The sequence below is a fragment of the Ascaphus truei genome, chromosome 9 (genome assembly GCF_040206685.1).
Source record: "Ascaphus truei isolate aAscTru1 chromosome 9, aAscTru1.hap1, whole genome shotgun sequence".
Taxonomy (NCBI): Eukaryota; Metazoa; Chordata; class Amphibia; order Anura; family Ascaphidae; genus Ascaphus; species Ascaphus truei.
Genome location: NC_134491.1, coordinates 54,005,540 through 54,015,904, shown reverse-complemented (window position 1 = coordinate 54,015,904; position 10,365 = coordinate 54,005,540). Strand labels below are relative to the sequence as shown.

Genomic DNA, 10,365 nt, shown 5'->3' with positions numbered 1-10,365 from the left:
TGATGCTGTTGGGGCTACCTAGGGGTTACATTTATACGCCCAGTCACAATAGCGTTAGTGGGGCAGTGTCGCCTGAGTTCCTGGTGCAAAACGTGCCAGGGGGACCAGATCTTCTTGAATCTGCCCACATTGTCATAAATATGCGGTCAACTTCTCCATTACCATTAGCTTCCATATCTTGTCTTTAATTGAAGAGAGAGTGAAAGGTGCTGGATTATTTTCAATTTCTCGCAATCATGCATCTCACTCAGAATATGGTTTGGAATCCCCATTTGGAATGTTTTCACTTCTTCATTCCTGATAGGTCACTTTTTGATATCTCCTGCTGCTATGAATTTGGAATATAAACAGAGACTGAAAAAAATGCAGAGTTCTGCGGGTGACAATCCCTAAAAAAAAAACCCCTACAGGATGGATAAAAATGTTCAGCAATGTCACCTCTTCACAGTAAGACACCCAGCAGAACACCAGCTACAGGTATGCCCCAAATAATGTTCTTTCTTTGCCTTGAACGTGGGGTCCCCTAAGAACAGGACCACCCTTAAAATCAAGAGCCTCCTGTTTCAGGAAGAAGTCTCCATTGGAAGCTGTGAAGTCATCAGGTTTGGTTTCCTATGGGTCCACATGGCGTGGGAGTTTAAGGCAGAGATTATACTCACCGGGTGCATGCACGTGGCACACGCCTGTCGCTTGCACGAATGTGAACTGTGTTTCAGGAGATGTGCAGGCGACAGGGAGGCGTGGTGGAGGCGTGTCGTTGAGCAGTTCACCCTCATTGGCTGAACCGTGTACGCAACCCAGCCGTCGCGCCGAGAATCGCGCTGTTGGTCGCACATTCATTTGTTTGTTTCCGGTGGGCTCACGTGCGCTATGAGTATAATCGCGGCCTTAGGCTGAGTCCATGCTCCCTGCTTGCTCGCTGAGGAGCGCTGAGGCTCAGGGAAAGCGGGTGCTTTACCTGGCCTTGCGGTTGCTTACCGCACGCGCCGTCAGCGGGCCTTCAGGGGGCGGGCCGGGGGCGTATCACACCCCGGCCAGTGACGTCACGGAGCTGGTTCGCCCTCATTGGGCGAACCGCTCACGTGACCGGCCTGTCTCGCTGGCAAGCGGGGGAATTTTAAATTCCCCTAAGACCTGCGCTTCCGCAAGCGCGCGGAGGCGCAGGCGAGCCCCTACTAAAGCCGCTCTAATTGCGGCTGTAGGGGCTCAGTGCTGAGCGGGAGCGTGCCTCAGCGCGCTTCCGCCAGCAAGCACTTAACATGGCCGAGGCCTTAAGCTTCGCCGAGTTACAGACCTCCAAAGTTGGTGATGGTATCTCGGGAAGCAAGGGGTCCCCCGAAATGAAATTAATTAATTAATTAAGGGAGACCCCCTTTTTCAAACCTATGTTTAAAAAAAAATGGCATGAACTGGTTCTTTAAAGTTGAAATTAATACAATTTATAAGGAATGCCACACACCCCCTCAATCCCAGTACTCGCAAGCCCTTAAGGGGAGGGGGCTGCCACATGCATATATATAAAAAAATCTTAGTACAAAGCCCCCAAAATCTTAATATATAGGTCCTATAATCTTACTACAAAGGCCACATAATCTTAGTATATAGGCCCTTATGTATTTGCTGCATGAATAACACAAAGGTATATATGTACTAAGCAGTGCTATTTATAAGACACCCAGTTGCCAGAAGGTGTTTTACTGTGCCGACATTGCCATTGAATCCTATGGAAACTCTGTGATATTGGAACATATTGAGCCATATTTACTAAGCAGTGATATTCCATAAAACACATCCACACCGGGGGAAGGACTAGCACAGATAACATTCCAATAGACACTGTTTTTAAGTATACCTTTTGCTTGCTTCATTCATTGTAACATCGCCGGAAGAAGAGATCAGTGTATCTCGAAAGCTCGCACAAATAAAAGCATTTCGTTAGCCACAGAACGGTATCGTCTATTTATTTTTTGATTATTGAAGCTCGGCTAACACGGTACTGATACCTCTACATGAATATATATATATATATATATATATATATTTTAAACATTTACATTAAAACAGAATTATGTGTATTTTTATTTATAACTAGTAACAGTAAAAATAGTAAATAGCAGTTATTAGTGTAATATTATTTATCAGAATTATACTGTATGTTTTTTGGGCACACAAACATTATTTTTTTCCGAACATACCAATAACATCTGTACACCAGTCCATTTCTGTGTGCCAAAGAAAGACGCTGATGGTGCAGATTCAGAGATTTTAGGTTAATATATACAAAAACGTGTTTTCCTGTGTTGTGCTTTATGAAGAAATGTTATCAGTAAATGTAACCATGAAGCCGCGTATAATAGAACATCTTGTTTTGACACGTGTAGTGTGTCTTATTTATGTAGATAACTAAAATAAGCCGTTTAAATGCACCTGAATGAACTAATCATTGCTTTGATGTTGCCCCAATTGAATTTACAAGTGACATAAGCAGTCAGGGATATTTACAGTCTGCAGAAGAAAAATGGAGCAAGAACAAACCAATGCAATTTGTCTGAGAGATGTCTTTTTAGGAAGCAGCCATAACACAGAGAAGCTGAAAATAAAGACATTTATGAGGCGATGGTAAAATCAAATGATACAATGTATAAAGATGAACATACATGGAATCAGAAGTCCTGTGCCTGGTACAGTATGTGATGTGCTTGTCCACAAGGACACGGGTCATGCTGCACAATGAAATACAAACATAATGTCCCTTATTCTGTTTTGTAGTCAACCGTATGAATACATAACGAAATATATTCAAATCTCCTGTTGTTGACTTACACAGGAACATTTGTGCACAAATCCATGAGTATGGATGTGTGAATCTTTGGCTGCTTTGCAATAACATTTACAAACTCTAGTAGGGTTGCCAGGTGGCTTCTCCAAAAATACTGGACACAGTGGTGAAAGGTGCGACGCGCTCGAGACACACACAGCTCCATGCTGTTTCCTCCTCTCCTTGGCCCCACCACCAGGCTCCTGACACCTCCTCCTGATTGGCTGTCTAGACCCCTAGCAACAGGCCTGCTCTCTCCCTACTCAGGGAAATCCCACGCCATCCCCCCCCCAAGCCGGCTAGGTCACTATGTCCAGAGAGGTAATACCGGCCACATTTATGCCCAGTATTAACTCTCATTTGTTACTGGATAGAGTGCCCAAAAACAGGACAGCCCGGTTCAATACTGGACACCTGGCAACCCTAATCTCTATGCAAAATCATAACACTTCAGTTATTTATTTATATTTATTCATATAATATTTTGCCAGGAAAAAAATACATTGAGAGTTACCTCTCGTTTTCAAGTATGTCCTGGGCACAGAGTAAAGTTGACCACATTATAAGTTACAGTTACAAACATGTTTAAAGTAGGAAACAGTCGAAGTCTTGAAGGAATTTAGGGGCAGATCCTCAGAAGGTCGCTAATTTGTAACGTTCCATTAATCTCAATTTAACGTATCGATATTCGGAATGCATAACCCCAAAGGTGCTCAGCGCCACGATATCCTGGCATTTTCCTTAAAAATAATGTATTCTGATCAGATTGACATCCCAAACCCTCCTAGCAACCAGATGCAGCATACCCTATGGAATAAATAGTCAATGAATGATATCAGTGTAATCAAATGCAGGATATGGCATGCCCTTACCATGGAAAAGTTAAAAGCCTTCCCAAGGGATAAAACAACTCCAGTTTTAATAACATGGAAGCCTTGGTTGGACGTGGAGTGTGGACCTAGGCTGAAGCGAGGTACGACCTCTACAAGGTTTTGGCGAGCTTGATACTGTATAACCGTGTTGATGTAGTAAAATATGGGGTCCGGGTCACCTTAGACATGGAGGGCCCCCTCTCACTCGTCTACTTTTTCTTATCCAGCAACAAGTGCTCATATAGGCCGTATACAAATGTACAACACATGAAGGTCTATAATATTGTCCCCACCCTTTCTTTTCTGTACCCCATAAAACTTTGTGAAAAGAAACAGTTAAAATAATAATAATAAATAAATAATGGATCCTTACATTTTAACGGACCTTAGGCTTACTCGCATGCACATCATATGGAAATGAGCAGTTTACCTGACAACGGAGATCCTCAGACCTCCGTTACTGCTAGCGCATGATAATATCTACCTAAGCACAAACCCAATCATTTTTTCTCTGTGCTGAGAACTCACTTTTCCCTTGCTTGTAGACTATAATATTTTATCATACTAACCATGATACTCACGTTTGTGCTTCATCTATCCATTTTACATGTCAAGTGAAGGCATTTCTGTGAAAGATAAACTAAATGTAAGTGAAATTGTTATGGTTTGTGATATTTCAGTGTATTTCCATTTGTATTGCAAAATGGCATTGTAAGAAAAGGACATATTTCCTGACTATAGCGTGCCGAGCAGACACATGCAGCGACATTAAGGAGAATATCATCAGGAACTCAGGGGGTTGGGCTCTGGGGGAACATCGAAATATTGTCAGAAGGAAAACTAAAGCTGCCTAGGGAAATCAGGTCCATTGGTAAGGAGCCCTTTGTCAGCATAAGCTTTTCATTTACACCTTAGTATAAACAGTGACAGCTCTGGTCTAGCTGTCAGATCAAATGTATCAAGAGTACAATTTTCAGCCAAGTGAACAAAAAATACAAATCTTACCTTAAAAAAATGCCAATTACAAAAGATCAAACACATTTTAGGAATTAGCCTTTTCTAACTCCAACTGGAAAGAAAAGCCTTTCCGCAGACGCATTGAATGGAATATTAAGTCGCCTATCACTTTCAAATGAATCCAAAAATGTGTCAAAGAACAACTGTAACATGTCATGACAAAGGTTAATATATCTAGACATCAGCAACTCACAGAACAGACAGCCATCAATTAACTGAGATGTTAACCTCAAAGAGTTAAAATCAGTGGGATTTGGCATCCACCCCCCCCCCCCCCAACACTAAACTGAAGCACCAAGAACACCCTATGTTTTAGAATGATGTTTAAAATATGCTTGTATGTTGTTGTATACCATGTTTAAACTGTGACTACTGGATATGCAATTTACCCTCTCCCCATCCCCCTTTATTTTTTTAGATGGTCCCCCCACCCACCCCCCGCCCCTTGTGTTCTCTTTTTATGATGAAAACCAGAAAATAATTTTTGGATGATTGGGAATGTTTGATGCAAAAAAAAGTGGCATTTTCAGGGAAATGTATTTATCAGTGAGACTCAATTGAAGCCTGTGAGAGCATCCATTCTAAAAATCAGTGAGACCGACCCCAAAGCAGGGAGAATGACCCCCAAATCAGCGAGACTCACAGAAAATCAGTGAGACTGACCCCAAATCTGCGGGACTCACAGAAAATCAGCAAGACTGACCCCCAAATCAGCAAGACTCACAGAAAATCAGCGAGACTGACCCTCAAATCAACAAGACTCACAGAAAATCAGTGAGAGCTGTCAGGTATGCAATCAAATAATTAAAAAAAAACACAGTCTTCTGTTTGTTTTCTTCACAGACAATTCAATACACGTTTGACTCAGTAAGTAAATCTTTAATGAAGAGTTGTGCACTAATTGAATTGTAAAATATATATGATTTGTACTTATTGCTCTAAAGTACAAATCAAATGTCCCCATTATGGTGAGAAAACATGTTCATGTAGGGACAGAGGACAAGAGGTTTTTTTTTTTTTTAATGTAACAGCTTTGTTGTTTATTGATGCTGTTACTAAAAGCCCCAGAGGCAATCAGCCAAAGGGCGATATGGCACCGGGGATGACCCCTGATTCACCTCAGTCAGAGGGGCCGAAACGTGATTGGTTAGTGGGGAGCTGGTGAATTTAGGCGGGAAAGATGTAGATTGTTACCAGGTGGAGATAAGGCAGGTGTTTAGGGATTGGTTGAAGGGTTGTTGCTAGGCTGAGGGGAAGACTCACATCATTGGCTGAGAAGTGGCAGGCAGTGGGGGATAGGTATAAAGGACAGGCAAGGTATTATCACTCACCTGTGAGGAAGACTGGATCAAGCTTCCCGATCTTCCCTTCCCTACCTGCTGCTAATATTTATGTTATATATATATACAAAATAATAATTAAAAAAGCGCTTTATTTGTTGCAGCACAAGATTGTAAAAGGGTTCATTCTGAGCATGGTCTCAGGAATGGTTAAATTGTTGGTTTGGTTGTGATGGTAATATAGGTTCCTGGCTGGGAGGCGAGAGGTTAACTTCATTATGTAATTGTTTGAGTTATGTATTGTTATGATGGTTTAATAAAATTGTGCTGCGGCCTTACCACCACCTGAGGTTTGTGTCTGGTGTAAGTCCCCATCGATCGAACCCAGAGGTGCTCAACTCCAGTCCTCAAGTCTGCCCAACAGGTCAGGTTTTCAGGATATCCCTGCTCAAACAGTCTGTGCTTCAGTCCCTGCTTCAGCACAAGTGGCTCAATCAACGGCTCAGTCTTTGGGCCTCATGCAAAGAGCAGCGCTATGCAGAATTGGAGAGGGGGAACATTTTACCTTTTTTGGAGAGTTTTTATCTCCATATGCAGAAAGGGCAGAAAACTGCCTTTCTGCATATGGAGAGTTTCAACCAGCGCTATTAGCGCTGTTGAAACTATTGGGGAAAAAATCGCGTTTTTTTTTTTTTCCCCTCCACCGGCCGCGGAGCGCCAGCTGCTTGGTGGAGAGGGAAAATGTTGAAAATCGCGCCATTTTTTTGGCGCGAACAGCCACTAGATGGCGATCGCGGCTCTCTGCATACGGCAGAGAAAAAAACTGGAGAGATTTTAAACTCTCCAGGCGCGCGGCGAATTTGAAGGAAAAAAAAAAATGGCGCTTTTTTTAAAACTTGCCGGTTTCTGCCTTTCTGAAGGCAGAATCCGCCAATTAATGCCGCTTTCCATGTTAGCGCTGCTCTCTGCATGAGGCCCTATGACTCAATTTGTCTTTGACTGAGCCGCTGATTGAGCCACCTGTGCTGAAGCTGGGATATCCTTAAAAGGAGGGCTTGAGCACTGGAGTTGAGCCCCCCCCTGAACTAATTCTTCATATTGTTGAGTGATGATTTGGATTTAGTAACTTCTCAGCTCCCCTCAAATAATGACTGAGCTCCTCATCTAATTAAATTAAATTAAAAAATGCTACATTCGGTTAAATAACAATTCTTTTACATAACAGTTTAATCAGATATCTTGAAATGTCTTTGTAACACCTGAACATGTTTCAATTTCAGTTTATTTTGCCATGCATTCATTAAATGTGTTCGTTTTTAATAACTAGAAAATATAACCCTAGTCAAGTAAATAATTGATGTTGTAAATTAAACCCAGTAGTAAACAGAAACGTATTTCCTTTATGCACACGTCCATTCCACTGCTACACCTCCTCTATAAAAATATATAGCATGAAAAACGGATGCTTGCAATTTTCCGTCTCACTTTCTGCCTTCACAGCAGTATGTCACTGAACTGTTGTTAAAAAGCTATCATGTTACCAAGAGCCAGGAAAGAATTAATCCCCTAACATACTAACCTCTAAGTCAGCCTCGTTCCATGTAATTATTGCATCACAAATTACATCCCGTAGTTGGAACCAACGTCATATAAATGAATAGTGGAAGTGATTCATGAGATAATGATACACCAAAATGACTTTCAGTTCTCAATCACGGTTAATCGAGGTTTAAACACTTCCACTTCTGTGTTCCTCATTTCCCTAAATTCACCCTCTTTCTACTTTTGATCCATCACAAATTATATTCAAATGGTTTAGCTCATACGTTCAAATGAAGGGAATGCCATGTATCTATGGGCCTCATGCAGAGAGCAGCGCAAAAAGTGAAAGCGGCATTAATTGGCGGATTCTGCCTTCAGAAAGGCAGAAACCGGCAAGTTTAAAAAAAAGCGCCATTTTTTTTTTTTTCCCCTTCAAATTCGCCGCGCGCCTGGAGAGTTTAAATTCTCTCCAGTTTTTTTCTCTGCCGTATGCAGAGAGCCGCGATCGCCATCTAGTGGCTGTTCGCGGCAAAAAAATGGCGCGATTTTCAACATTTTCCCTCTCCACCAAGCAGCTGGCACTCCGCGGCCGGTGGAGAGGGAAAAAAAAAAAAACGCGATTTTTTCCCCAGTAGTTTCAACAGCGCTAATAGCGCTGGTTGAAACTCTCCATATGCAGAAAGGCAGTTTTCTGCCCTTTCTGCATATGGACATAAAAACTCTCCAAAAAAGGTAAATTTTTTCCCCCTCTCCAATTCTGCATAGCGCTGCTCTCTGCATGAGTCCCTATATCTAAGATGTCGGGGTACTACAGGTCAGCTCAAAGTGACCACGTTCAGCGTAAGGTTAAAAAAAAAAGTCCTTTTGGATGGGAACTGCTTCTTTTAAGTCCTTTATAAACATGTCCTGACACAAACCTAAGCAATACATATATATAGGTATATATTTATATAGCACCATCCAGGTACATAGCGCATTACAGCTGTAATACATGTGACATATTATAACACATAATGGGAATAAACGCTTCAGACATAAAAGTAATATTAGGAAAAGGAATCCCTGCTCCAAAGAGCTTACAATCTAAGTGATACTAGATAGCGATCATTAATATCTTTGAAGCATAAATAATTGCTCCTTTTCCCACATTTTGTGGCATCTATGAAACATAATGTTACTTTACAATAATCTGGTGGCCACAGGATGCGGTAGTGCAGAACACAGCGGAACGACAGGACTCCACAGGACAGCAGTGATGAAGAGTAAAAAGTATTCTTTATTAACACGTCATGGTGCAGACAGGTATGGGTGCAAGATCTCCTCCTCTTACGCGTTTCACACCTGTGTGGCGCTTCGTCAGACAGTGAGTGTAGGTGTGCTATGTTCCCCCTCTTATACCGGACTGATTGCCTTCACTAGCGTTCAGCCGCCATAACCGGAAACCGGAAGTGACGCGGGTTCAACCAAAATACCGGAAGTGACGTGTCGCAATGTATGCGAAGTGGTGAGTTGTTTACAAACCAACCATGTAGTCATGGTGATTTCCACGTCATCTCCTCTGGTAAAGAAAGAGGAAAAATAAAGCAAAGGGGGGAAACACAGCACATATACCTTGCAAAGATGTGTTTAAAATAATTTGTGCAAGGTATGACAATAAAAACAAGTGTATAGTATCAGCAGTATGCAGAGGACCTCTAAAGGTATATACATATCCTTATCGAAGTGTATATGTTATAAAACTTCATATGATGAGTATATATTGGGCCAAACAAATTCACATTATTAAAGAAATGTCTATACATAATATAGGATCCTGGAATACTATGGATACAGTACATGAATAAAATATATCACACCCAAATACAATTTCATATCAAAATAAGATATATAGGGGTGTGGGAGAAACAAAGTTTATGCAGATAGATAATGTTTAAGCATTACTATTCATCATAAGCTATATTCATTGGTAAAACATAATCATTATATCAAAAAATGTTTAAGTTCCCAATCGGTATTTATACCCCCGGGTGATAATGACCCGAGGGTATAAATCCAAACATCCGGTATAAGAGGGGGAACACAGCACACCTACACTCACTCTCTGACGAAGCGCCACACAGGCGTGAAACGCGTAAGAGGAGGAGATCTTGCACCCATACCTGTCTGCACCATGACGTCCTGTGGAGTCCTGTCGTTCCGCTGTGCTCTGTACTACCGCATCCTGTGGCCACCAGAATATCTACTTTACCCAGCAGAAGCACGCACATTCAGGAGAAAAACGGGCATGGTTCACATGAGTTTTTTTGCATTATTGCAATTACTGGGAGGTACTATACAGGTGACTTTAGGCGGTCTGAGACTGTGTCCTCATTGGGAGTGAAGTGGTAGAGTTTATATATCTCTGCTTACACCACTTACCAGGACCATATATACATGTCTTTTATGTACGCCCACCTGCATAACCCAGCACTCACTTGTGTTTAAAACCTACCGTTGATTAATGCTCTTCAATCAAGATTGTTTATATTGCCATCAACCCTGGTCATTTGTAGCACTATCTTAGAACATTGTTCTTTTACCCTGCAGTTACTTTACAATAAGGTTATTATTGTGCTGTATTTTCTGCAATAAAGACCTGATCATATTGTTACCAGCCATTAAAACGTAAAATTAAATTAATAAGAGTTTTGCATTTCTATTTTTAATTCAGAGATTAAATATGCGCAGTGTCTACAAATAATGAAATGCAAAATGAACAATCCCTTAATGAACAACTCACAAGGACATGTATGTAGAACAGTATACATCTGACAGCAGAAGCAGAGTGGAGGCAAAT

General features: G+C 41.5%; 1 long non-coding RNA gene across 2 annotated transcripts in view; it reads right to left on the bottom strand.

Moving 5' to 3' along the window:
• Positions 1-3,338: 3,338 nt before the first annotated feature.
• The window catches only part of LOC142502290 (uncharacterized), a 34,826-nt gene continuing 27,799 nt past the window's right edge, over positions 3,339-10,365 (bottom strand). Inside the window, exons 3-4 of one of the 2 annotated variants that reach the window (XR_012803719.1) lie at positions 4,272-4,316; positions 3,339-3,625 (exon numbers count right to left, since the gene is read on the bottom strand). This is a non-coding gene — a long non-coding RNA (uncharacterized LOC142502290). The remainder of the gene's footprint in view (positions 3,626-4,271; positions 4,317-10,365) is intronic. The other variant, XR_012803720.1, reaches the window with a different exon arrangement.